The sequence below is a fragment of the Cornus florida genome, unplaced genomic scaffold, assembly GCF_030987335.1.
Source record: "Cornus florida cultivar Cherokee Brave unplaced genomic scaffold, ASM3098733v1 CherokeeBrave_3.0.0_Hap2_Chr05, whole genome shotgun sequence".
Classification (NCBI taxonomy): Eukaryota; Viridiplantae; Streptophyta; class Magnoliopsida; order Cornales; family Cornaceae; genus Cornus; species Cornus florida.
The window spans coordinates 48,530,420-48,542,257 of record NW_026775575.1 but is presented as its reverse complement, the minus strand read 5'-3'; the positions used below and the strand labels follow the sequence as shown (position 1 = coordinate 48,542,257).

Here is an 11,838-nt window from a genome sequence, read left to right as displayed (position 1 = left end):
TCAAGATCTGCTAAATCTGATCATTACCACATTTGAAAATCAAACAATACTAATATATTGAAGTGTCATATATATTGAAGCAAGTAGAAGAAATAAATTTGTTTTGTTCATGGGATAATGGTATTTTGAATTCACAAAACGAAAAGATATTTAATATATTATTTGATAATTAAATGAATAGATAATTAGAAAAATCTGATATATTATTTGATAATTGAATAAATCAATAATTTTGCACTTGGCAGTACATATATTTATAATTAAAGAAAACTTAACTCTAGAAAACTAAAACATAAAGATAACACTAAAAATAAGCTTTAAAATAAAGTTTTTCAAAAAAAAAAAAAAAAAAAAAAAGATAAATAAAAAATACTAAATCTAAAATTTGAGATTAATCAGACTTCGTTTAGGCCTCAAATAAAAATCCGAAAATAATCAATAGAAAGTGATTATCCATAGGCCTCGAACATAGTACATAAAGCACGAAAATAATGAATAGGCCTCCAACAAAAATCCGAAAATAATCAATAGGCCATGGTGATCAGCATTGGTTATATAGGAAGTGGAAGAAGTACTGGCCAACGCCACCACCAGATGAGCAGCATCGCTCCAACGCCCGGATGATCACCCCTTTCTTCTCCTTCCCCTTAATCAAATTCATTTCTTCTTTGGAGGAATCAAAACGGAAAAAAGAAAGAAAAAAAAAAAATCCAGAAACTAAGAACAAAGAACTCCACTAAATTGTAAGCCAAATCAAAAAAATAGAAAAGATGAATGTTGAGCTTAAAAAATAAAAATCATATTTATTTGTATAAATTTGGCTAGATATTTTGCAATTATTCCATCCACTTACCAGAGACTGAATGCCTGATAGATATAGAATGATATTGGTAAAATATCATGGATCTAATTTAGTTGAGTGAGATCTTTCATTCAATTTTCTTATTATGGGTATTTATGTAATAATTAAATATATATATATATATATATATATATATATATATATATTAATGTTTGTGCAATGTTTTAAAACTAGAGGAGATTTACTGCATTAAAGTCTATTACATTAGACAAACTAAAGCACATTTAAAATGAGAAAACTATAGTAATGTTGTTTATTATGGAGTAAAAATGTTTATACTAATTGTTAGTTGGGCACTTAACACCAACATAAACAAACTATGTCAAATCTCATCCGCCTGTCGGAAGTGGAATCAAAGGGCATAGTGACATATTTGATGGTATGTCAAATGCCAAGTTAACGTTTGGAGTATCGGTTTAATGAATTCGTGATGTCAAAAAAATTTGACATATCAGTTAGAAATTCTCTTAATTCCTAATGAGGTTACTTATACCAATTCCTTAATTATGTATTTAATTTCTTTGGAATAATGATCATTTGACTAATCCCTTAACGAGCTAGAATTATAGTTATAAATCCTATAATGATGATATATTTTTATTTATTTATTTATTTATTAAAGTAAGAATATTTAAAATTAGTAGTTGGTTATTAGAGGGGAAAAGAAAATGCAAAACTCCAATATGAACTCCAACCACAGAACAATAACATGACAATTGCTTATGAAAGTTGGAACATGACTTTAACATGATAAGTTATTGATAACCATTAAAATAATTAAATAAAGTCACATTATTCAATACCCTCCATTGAGGTCATAAAATCATTACATAAACATGATTTCATTGGATTGACGTTGTTTAGCAACAACGAGCACTAAAATCAAACAAGTCTCTTAATCTCATTAAAATGCAGTAATTGCTAATCTGACAAGGTCTATAGATTTAAAAAATGGTGTTAATCAAACATGTTTTTCATTGCCACCAATTACCAATTCAGTAATTTGGATTAAAATATATGATCAAGTTATCTAATTTCACTTGATGATAAACTGTATTTTATGACCGATCTAAGATTTAACAAATTTTATCGGCCTCAAAATATACGCACCTTTAAGTGAGAAGTTCATTTTGAAAGCGAGATTTCAAAAATATTAGCCCAACAAACTATTAGACATGATAAAAAATAATAATAATAATAATAATTTATTGGTGCAATAAAGACAACAAGTCCTTAATGGCGTATTAATTAAAATTCATATAGAGAAAGATTGTTGTAATAAAAAATAATAATAATAAATAAATAAATAATTAGAAATATAAATTGAGGACATTAAAGGTCCTTTCAGCAACATATATATAGGTGTTTTTTAAAAAAAGAAAAAAAGAAAAAAAACAAATCTTACTATGATTGTTCAGCTACAATAACAAAAACAAGTGAAAATAATTTATTTTTTACTACATATTTGGGTCTTCTCTAAAAACATTTGCTTCACTGTGTGTTTTTGCAACTTCCTGTTATCTTTTACACTAATTTGTCAACAAAAATAAAAAAAACAAAAAACGAGTGCCAAAATAAGCTCTAAGTGTACAATATTAGAGGAGAAAGGAAGGCACGTGCAAAGTTCGATCATGAACTCTCGAGAATAACTCAATCACTCGAACAACATGACTCTTGCTTATTAGTCGAAAGTTGAAACATGACTAGCGTAATGACCATTAAAATAATTAAACAAAGTCACATTTTCAATACCCTCCGTTGAGGTAAGATCATTACATAAACATGATTAATTCATTGGATTGAATTAATGTTACTAAAATCAAACAAGTCACGTAATCTCATTAAAATATAAAAGTAATTGCTAATCTGACGAGGTCTATAGATTTAAAAAATGGTTTTAATCAAACATGTTTTTCATTGCCACCGAACAGTAATTTGAATTAAAATATATGATTAAATTATCTAACTTTACTGGATGATAAACTATATTTTATGACCGACCCAAGATTTAACAAATCTTATTAGATAAACACTCCTTACAACATATTAATGCTTTAGTTAAATATTAAAGTAAAATTAAACAAATGAGGTGGACAGATAAAAATGAACATGAAAATGTAAGTACTGATTTAATTAAGCAAAAGAAAGGATATCATCTCGGAATCTTCGAATTTCGAAAATTTCTAATTTTCCATTAAGCAACCAAGAGATTCTTGGTTTTAGTTATGGGTCAAGGGGCTATGGGTTCAAGCTACCTAGCTTTTCCCGGTTTTGTTGAGATCACATAGAAGAAGAAGAGTACTTTTTTATTATTTATTTATTATTATTATTATTATTTTTTTTTTCACATGCTACTCAACTTTAAGGTAAAATAATATCATTAGATTATGGAGTAGCATTTAGTGAAAGAAACAAAAAAGAAAAAGAAAAAGAAGAGTAATTAGATTAAAATTTTAACTTGTTAATTTGCTGTATAATATTCTACCCTAAGTCACATAGAGCGGGAGCGAGTGCGAGAACGGGAGCGAGAACGCGAAAGCATTAAACTCTAAATATTTTTAAAGCGAGAGCGTCTTGGTATATTTTTAAACATGTATTATATATATATATATATATATATTTTTAAAGCTAGAGTGCCTTGGTATATTTTTAAACATGTATTATATATATATCTATATATATATATATATATATATATATATATATATATATATAGTTGGGCACACGTGCAGTTTAAGTAATTAATCTATATATAGAGTAATAATGTAGGTAATAAATGCATATATGGTAATATAGGTGTTCACTGAATTCGTATAGAAATCACGAATTAGGAAAACAAATTCGCGAATTGCAAAAATTGAATTCGCAGATTTTGTACAAACTCGCTCTCAAATCGTAAATTTACGTGCGGAGTTTAAGAGTAGGACCACTTTGAACGAAGGTGTTATAATTACGTAGATCTCCAATGTTAACTACTAGAAAGTCATCAGTGCCCCTTATCAAACTTTTACTGATGAACACCATAGAGAGGCTGTGTGCTTTTTACCTGTTTGTCTATAGAGAAAGTCTAGAATACTATGGGGTATTGTATATGTGGTACTCTACTCAATACACAGATGTAGAAACTCTCAATTTATAGAGTATTAAGGTAAATTGAGTGTTTCTATGTCTGTCGAGGAAGTATGGATACTTTTACGAGAGCGATATACTCGTAGTTGATACTTTTGCGTATCCGACATTTGCGTATCAGATATATATTTCTTAAATGTAACTATAATTTAAATATATATTTTTTAATTTCTAATACGTATCAGATATTTCGACTGCAGGTCTAATACTTTTAAGATATTTTGTAACACATTGTAAACAAGTTAATAAATTAATATTTGAATCACTAGGAGAGATCCTGTGTGATTATGGGATACCTTAGGTGAGGTTGATGCAATTTATCTTTCTTTTTACTTTTTAGTTGGCTTATTTTTCTCTTGTTTTTGTTGATGGGTTTATTCCTCCAATAAATAAGTACAATGGTTAAATTAATGCAGTACAGTACTTACCCTTTCACATTTTCCCTATTGATCTGTCCACAATAATACTCCACTTCATTTTCTTTACTTCTTCTTAATTTTTTAAATTTTGCTTGACCTAATGTGATATGATGGGCGCAAATCCTCTGCTGTGCAATTTTCATGTTGTCTCCTACAGTGAGCGATAAGTGGTCTTGGTTTGGTCACGTTTTACTCCACTTAATATCCACTAAGACTGTGTTTGGCAATTACACCACCATTTATAAGTATCTTCATCCTCAAAATAAGCCATGCACATAATGCAGATTAAGTAATGTCACATACAAATGTAACTCAATTCACCACCATTTATAAGTGATATTTCACCACCATATATTTATAAGTATCTTCACCCTCAAAATAAGGTATGCACATAATGCATACTAAGTAATGTCACATATAAGCGTAACTCAATTCAACATATCATTTATGTTATGATTTGAAATTAAAGTATTTTAAAAACACATTAACATGTTAATTTAAAGAATTTAAACCAAAATTAAAATCACTTGGATTAACTTTAGATAACAAACAAAACACTTGTTATTTTCAAAAATAATGAAAAGAGCCACAAATTTTTTTTTCTTCCAAATATTAAAAAAACATGCACTTTAGGTATAAATTATTTAACATATCTTTGAAATTTTTTTGGCAAAGTTTAATATTAATTGCTACACTCACCATCTTTGATAACTGCTTAAATGTTGCTCATTTCAGCACCTAAGTTAGGGTATTTCAGTCTTTACATCTATCTTAATTTCATGTTTTAGTCCTAATTTATGTTTATGTGTATTTCAGGGTAATAAAGTTAAAATGAGCTAATTTTGGTTCACTAAAGCCTTTTTGGAGTCAAGCAAAGATATTCAAAAAAGCTCAAAAAATGACAAAAAGGAGGTCGCAGCCCATTGCTCGTATAGTGTGTTTATTCTTCAAAAGTGGTCAATCTCAGGCCTTTGATGATGTTCCCAAAGATGAAGAAGCAAACCAATGAGCTCGGGGCCAAAATGGAGCTAAATAAGGCTTAAAGGAAATTTTCAACTCTGGGGGATCGATCCCCCAGGACTTGGCAACATTATAGGATTTTCTTATTGTTTGGGCTTATTTTGTGAACTATTGGGCTTTAATAGGATTATTACTTAAGGCCCAGTAAACCATGAGTTGAGAGTTAGTTTTTATTTTATTTAGGAGAGAGTTTTATTATTTTAAAATTATTAAGTTTTATTTATTCGGTACCGGGATATCACGTTCTCTATAGGGAAAAAGGAAAAGATGTGGTTTGAAGAACATTTTTACAGAGACTTTATTTACAATTGAAGGAAGAAGAAGGAGGAGCCAAAAGATGGAGATGGAGCTTGTTGACACCATGATCATCTTCTCCATGAGCTAGTTCTTCACTTAGGACTTGGATGAGCCCTAAGTTCATGTAACCCTAACCTTTGTATTTCTTTTCTTGGGGAATTATTATGTTGTAATTAAATTGTATGGCCTTGTGATTTCTTTATATATACATGCTTGATTTGTTAAATTAGGGTTTGTATTGATGAATTCTTCCATTGAAATCTCCAATTGATTGTATGCCTATGTATGATTAATTAGGGATTTTATTCTTCACTAGATGATTAGAACTTAATTCTTTCATTAATTTTATATGTAATTTGCATGTCTATGTGTGATTGCTTAGGATTATATTCTACATTAAATACTTCTTGTAGTTGTGTTTAGTGATGGCCATAACATGATACTTATTTGATATAATTGTCAATTAATTTGATGGATAAACGCTTAATCTTGATGGGTTGTTCTACAAATTAGCTTTCTTGTTATTAGTTAATTGTAATTAAGTAGGCAATTTGTGCTTGATTATGTCAATCTATGCTTCTAATTACAATTAGTATTATTCTCTTAATTGATGTGTGCTCTTAGTTGATACATTTGTGAATGTGTATGGTGGGTTATGACGTAGTCTTGAATGGATTCTACACTTTAGTTTAATTGTCATTAAGTAGACAACTCATTCTTGATGTTGATAATCTATGCTTACAATTGTGATTTGTGATGATAATGTGGCTCATCTATAATTACATTAATGATTTCCCCATTAATTGAAAGTAAATGGTTAATTATATGAGCTTAGTGGTGAATCCTAACCCTAAGACTCTCTTCTTATCTCTTTAATTCTTAGTTTAATTTACTTGCATTGTTATTTCTATTTCCATGCTTTCAATTGAATTCTAGTTTAATCACTCCACCAAAATCTTTTTCTCTCTCTCTCTCTCTTGTGCAATCTCATTAGCACTAAAATCAAGTTTAATCCCAACACGTGTTCAATCTCTTGGGTTTGATCCCTTCTCACTTCATACTACATAGTATAAGTGTCTAGCGGTTTATAAATGTAAACTATGATACCCGCTTGATACCATTTCCAAAACCAAAGTGTTGTGCATTATTTTGTGCACACGCTCAAGTCGCATCATAATTTTGGCGCCGTTGCCGGGGATTGATGGTTTAGTTGGAATTGAATTAGGCATTAGGGCTAATTTGATTGTTTTCTTTAAATTACTATTTTCTTACAAATCCCTCTTGTTCAATTAGATACTTGAAAAGAAGAGGAGCAAGCATTAGATCTTAGCACCATTGTGATGTTGTTGCTACAGACTTTTGTGAGCTTCCTTGAATTTCTTTTACTATAATTGTTCAATTCTCTACATGCTTGCGAGATAGCCCTTGTCGAGGCTATCACATTGTTTAAATTCTTGTCCAAGCATAAGCCCAAAATGAGGCTATTACTTTCTTGATAGAAAGCATCGGCCCTTGTGGAGGCAATTTAATTTTGTGCATTGATATAACATGGGAGTATGGGAACATCGTATGTGGATGTGGTGAATTGTTGTTGATTGTTGTTGTGGTTTGTTGTTTCTAGGAGAATTCTTCCCATTTTTGACTATCCCACACTTAATGGAAAACCAATTCTAAGATCTAGGGCATATGGATAATCTAGATGAGTATCACCCTCTTAATGGGCATCCACCTCAAGGTGTGCATCCACCCTTGAGAATTCCACATCCTAATGTGTTTCCACAACCCAATCAAATGCAACAACCTCCAATAATACAAATCCATCCTCAAGATCATGTAGTTTATCCCCCAAATCCTAAATTATCTCTTCGGGATCACTACACTCCAAATGAATACAATGCACTAACATGCATCAGGTTGCCAAACTTTCGGGCAACCCATTATGAAATCAAGCCCGCAACCATCCAAATGTGCTCCATTTTCTATGGGGTGAGCAATGAAGAACCACATAAACATTTGGATGAGTTTTTGGAAGTTTGTTCAACCGTGAAAATCACGGACCTTCCGGAAGAAGTCTTAAAAATGAAGCTTTTCCCTTTCACTCTTCGGGAAAAGGCTAAATATTAGTTCAACAACTTAAGGGCGAATTCAATCACATCTTGGGCTTAATTACAATATGAATTCCTAAAAAAATTTTACCCCCCAAGTAGAACCGATGCTATGAGAACTTTTATCCGTGAATTCTCCCAAAATGAGGGAGAACCTTTACATGAAGCATGGGAGCGTTTGAATGATTTGTTACGGAAGTGTCCACATCACGACATTCCAAAGTGGCAGTTAGTTCGCTGCTTCTATGAAAGCTTATCCGATACCCAAAAAGGTATGGTTGATGCTTCATGTGGAGGAGCCTATTTGGACAAAAATGAAAACGATGTGTGGCATCTTTTTGATCGCATGAGCGAAAATTCAATGCATCGTTCTTCATTGTCCCGATTTGGCCAAAATTTGAATGAAAGAAGGAAGAAAACCTCCAGTCTTTCTCAAGTGGAGAGTTCCATGGAAATTGCCGCCGAAGTCAAAAATCTTACTCAAAAGTTTGATAAATTTCTTTCGAGCCAAAACTCGGCAATTCAATCATCCAACTCTTTCCATTCTCAAAGTGTGATGTGCATGACTTGCTCTAGTTATACTCACAATACTTTCAATTGTCCTCTTGGACAAGTTTTTCTGAGTGAATATCAAGAATAAGTTAATGTTGTTTTCATTCATCCGGAAAGTAATCTAAATTCTAACTCCTACAATTCCGAATGGAGTGATCCTCACTTCTCTTGGAGAAATCAAGGAGGAAGTATCATTCCTCCTCTTCATAAAAATTCTCAAGAAAAGTATTTACCTCCCCACCTCCGAAATGCAAAGTCTCAAACATACCATTCTCCATCTTATCCTCCTTCAAATGTGAATCAATTCTCCAATTCTCATTCTTCAAATTATCAATCTTACTCTTATCCACCTCAAGAGCCTCCTAGAAATCCCACTTTTGAGGATAAGGTTTTAGAAGCTTTGGGTGATCTTCGAAAGGAAAATCAAGTGTTTCATTCGCATTCTCAATCAATTGCAAAACTTGAAGCCCAAATTGGGCAAATGGTTCAAACAATGAAAGGCAAAGGGCCTATTCAACCCAAACTTAACCAAAAGGCATACTCCATTTCCACCTTAAGGAGTGGGAGAAAAATTGATAACAAAGTTGAGAGACCTAGTGAAGTTAGTGTTCCAGTGCAACCAAGAGTTAACCCATTTACCATTCCCAATTCCATTCCTACTTCACTAGGGACAAATGTTCACATTAAGGAGCAAATTCCATCATCATCATCTTCCTCCCATGTAGAGAAGCCTTATGAGCCAAAAGCTCCATTTCCTCAAGCTTTAAACTTGACTCCATTTTCGAGGCAAGAAGGAAAAATCAATGATATGATAGAAGTTTTTAAACAAGTTAAAATCAACATTCCTCTTCTCGATGCTATTCGATAAATTCCACTATATGCCAAGTTCTTGAAGGACTTGTGTACTCAAAAGAGGAAGAACAAGGGACCAAGCCCAAAGAAAGTGCTTCTCACAGAGCAAGTAAGCTCTATCCTTAAGCTTAACACCCCACCTAAGTTCAAAGACCCCGGTGCGCCAACCATCTCTTGTACTATAGGGAACCATGAGGTCAAAAGGGCTCTTATTGGCTTAGGGGCTAGTGTTAATGAAATCCTTACTCCGTGTATCTTCAATTAGGTTTGGGAATCCTTAAGCCAACTTTGGTAGTTATTCAACTCGCCGATAGGTCTACAAAACAACCAAGGGGAATTGTTGAGGACATCCTCATCAAAGTCAACAAATTTTATTTCCTGGTTGATTTTGTTGTGCTTGACACTGAGCCGGTTCCCAATCCTACCATTTACATTCCCATCATTTTAGGAAGACCATTCCTTGCCACCGCTAATACGACAATCAATTATAGGTCCGGCATTATGGACATCTCTTTTGGCAATATGATGGTTAAGCTTAATGTTTTCAACACAAGCCAACATCCCATCGATGAAGGCGAGTGTTTCATGCTGAATGTCTTGGATGAAATTGTTGAAGAAGTCTTTCCTTCCATTCCCTCCATTCCTTCTGAAGATCATCTTGAGGCATGCCTCTCTCACTTCAATATGGACACATTTGACATTGAAAGCTCCATATATGAAGTTAATTCTCTAATGGACTCCGTGGCCATCTTAAACTTCTCACCATGGAAAAACTCAAAAGAACCTCTTCCTCCAATTGCAAGTACTCTTTCTTATCAAAAAGAGGAAGAAGTCGTAAGTTCACCAATGGCCAATCCAATTTATGAGGACATTCCTTGTAATATTGAGCATGAAGTCATTGAGGCAACCTTAGGGAAGGAGGAGAAAGTGATCAATGTGGAAGTTGACAAAAAGGATGAAGAGATTGAGTTTCCTAATAATCCAACCAAGTCTTTGAAAGACATTACCTTGCCAAGTGCAAGGCCGATCATGATGGACTTTATTTTCAAAACCGTGGATGAAAGGGAACAAATTGCATTTTCCATCATTTCTTTCCAAATCATTCTTGTAGGAGATGTATTCATTGTTGTGAGAGAAGATCTATTGGGGAAAATAGATAAACGGATCAATGAGGATGTCTCATATCTGGTTTTTGATTCTTTCGACTAGTGAGTCACCCCACCGTCTTGCTAGAGACGTTAAACATTAGTTTTTCATAAAGTTTCCCGACTTTACTTCTCCCTCATTTCTCTTTATTTTATTTCTTGCGCCGTTGTCTAAATAAAATTTTATTTTATTTTCTTTTTTTACTTTATTTTATTTATTGTACAATTCTACTTTTAGAAAATAACAAAATAAAAAAAAAATTTGTAATGGGTCATGTATGTTGGTATTTTATTTTATTTTTAATTTAATTTATTTTTATGTATATATTTCTTTTTAATTTTGCTTTGTTTAAAAAAATAAAATAAAAAATAAAGGAGATTGATCAATCCCATACTGGGCAGAAAGCACACAAACAAAAAAAGGCTAGTGGATCGATCCCCCGCCCATGTGGATCGATCCCTTTTTAACTTGTGCCATCACTTTTTCATTACACAGAAGGAGCAATTTTTTTGGTCTAAAATAATCGATCCCTCCTATTGAGGGATCGAGCGCCCTTAACCTTGCCCATTCTCTCCTCCATTCACTGCCCACCCTCACATCTCTTCACCCAAATCCAAACTCCCAAGTTCTTAGACCATCCCTCTCTGTTCGCTTCTCTTTACCGCGGTGCCGAAGGCATCAAATTCCGGTGCCATGGCTTCCGATTCTTCTCCGGCGATTGCGGTTTGAGGTTCGCCCTTTTCTTCGCCTCTTTGGGTCTCGGTTGGGTGCGATTGGGGAAGTTGGGTTGCCGATTTGGTAGGTTGTAGGTCTGAAAAAAATTCCGGCGCCGTTTGCTTCGCCTTTTATTTTCCAACGCGGCTGGCTCGTTCTCCGGCGTCGAGGCTGAGTCTTTCCAGCGCCGGCTGGGTTCTTTCCTGGCGATTTTCCTTTCGGCGTCGCGGCTTGGCTGCTGGGTCTCGCCGGCGATTCTTCGACTGGGTTTACCCAGCGCTGCCGGTTGTCTTCTCCGGCGAGCTTGTGATGTGTAAAAAAAAAAAAAAATGGAAAAAAAAGAAAAGAAAAAAATTAAATAAATATATAAAAAAAATTAAATAACATAAAAAAAAATAATAATAATAAATATAAAAAAATAAATTTAATAATAAATTAAATAAAAAAGAAAAATACATAATAAATAATAATAATAATTATAAATAAATAATAATAAAAAAATACATAAAAAAAAATTTTATTCTTCTAAAAAAAAAAAAAAAATTTGCATTCATGTTTTCTTTTGCCAAAAAAAAAAAAAAAAAAAAAAAAATCCCCGGTTGAATTGTTGTTAAAAACAATTCCATTGATAATTTAAAAAAAAAAATTGAATTGATTTATTTTAAATAAAAAAAAATTTCAATAGCATTCCGTCTTACTAGAGACGTTAAACTTAGTCCATTTATTTATTTATTTATTATTA

The 11,838-nt window shown here is 32.5% G+C and overlaps 1 non-coding gene across 1 annotated transcript; it reads right to left on the bottom strand.

Moving 5' to 3' along the window:
- Positions 1 to 7,939: 7,939 nt before the first annotated feature.
- Positions 7,940 to 8,048, bottom strand: LOC132310697 (small nucleolar RNA R71). The gene has a single exon (XR_009482683.1). It is a non-coding gene; the product is annotated as a small nucleolar RNA R71 (small nucleolar RNA).
- Between the last annotated feature and the right edge of the window lie 3,790 nt (positions 8,049 to 11,838).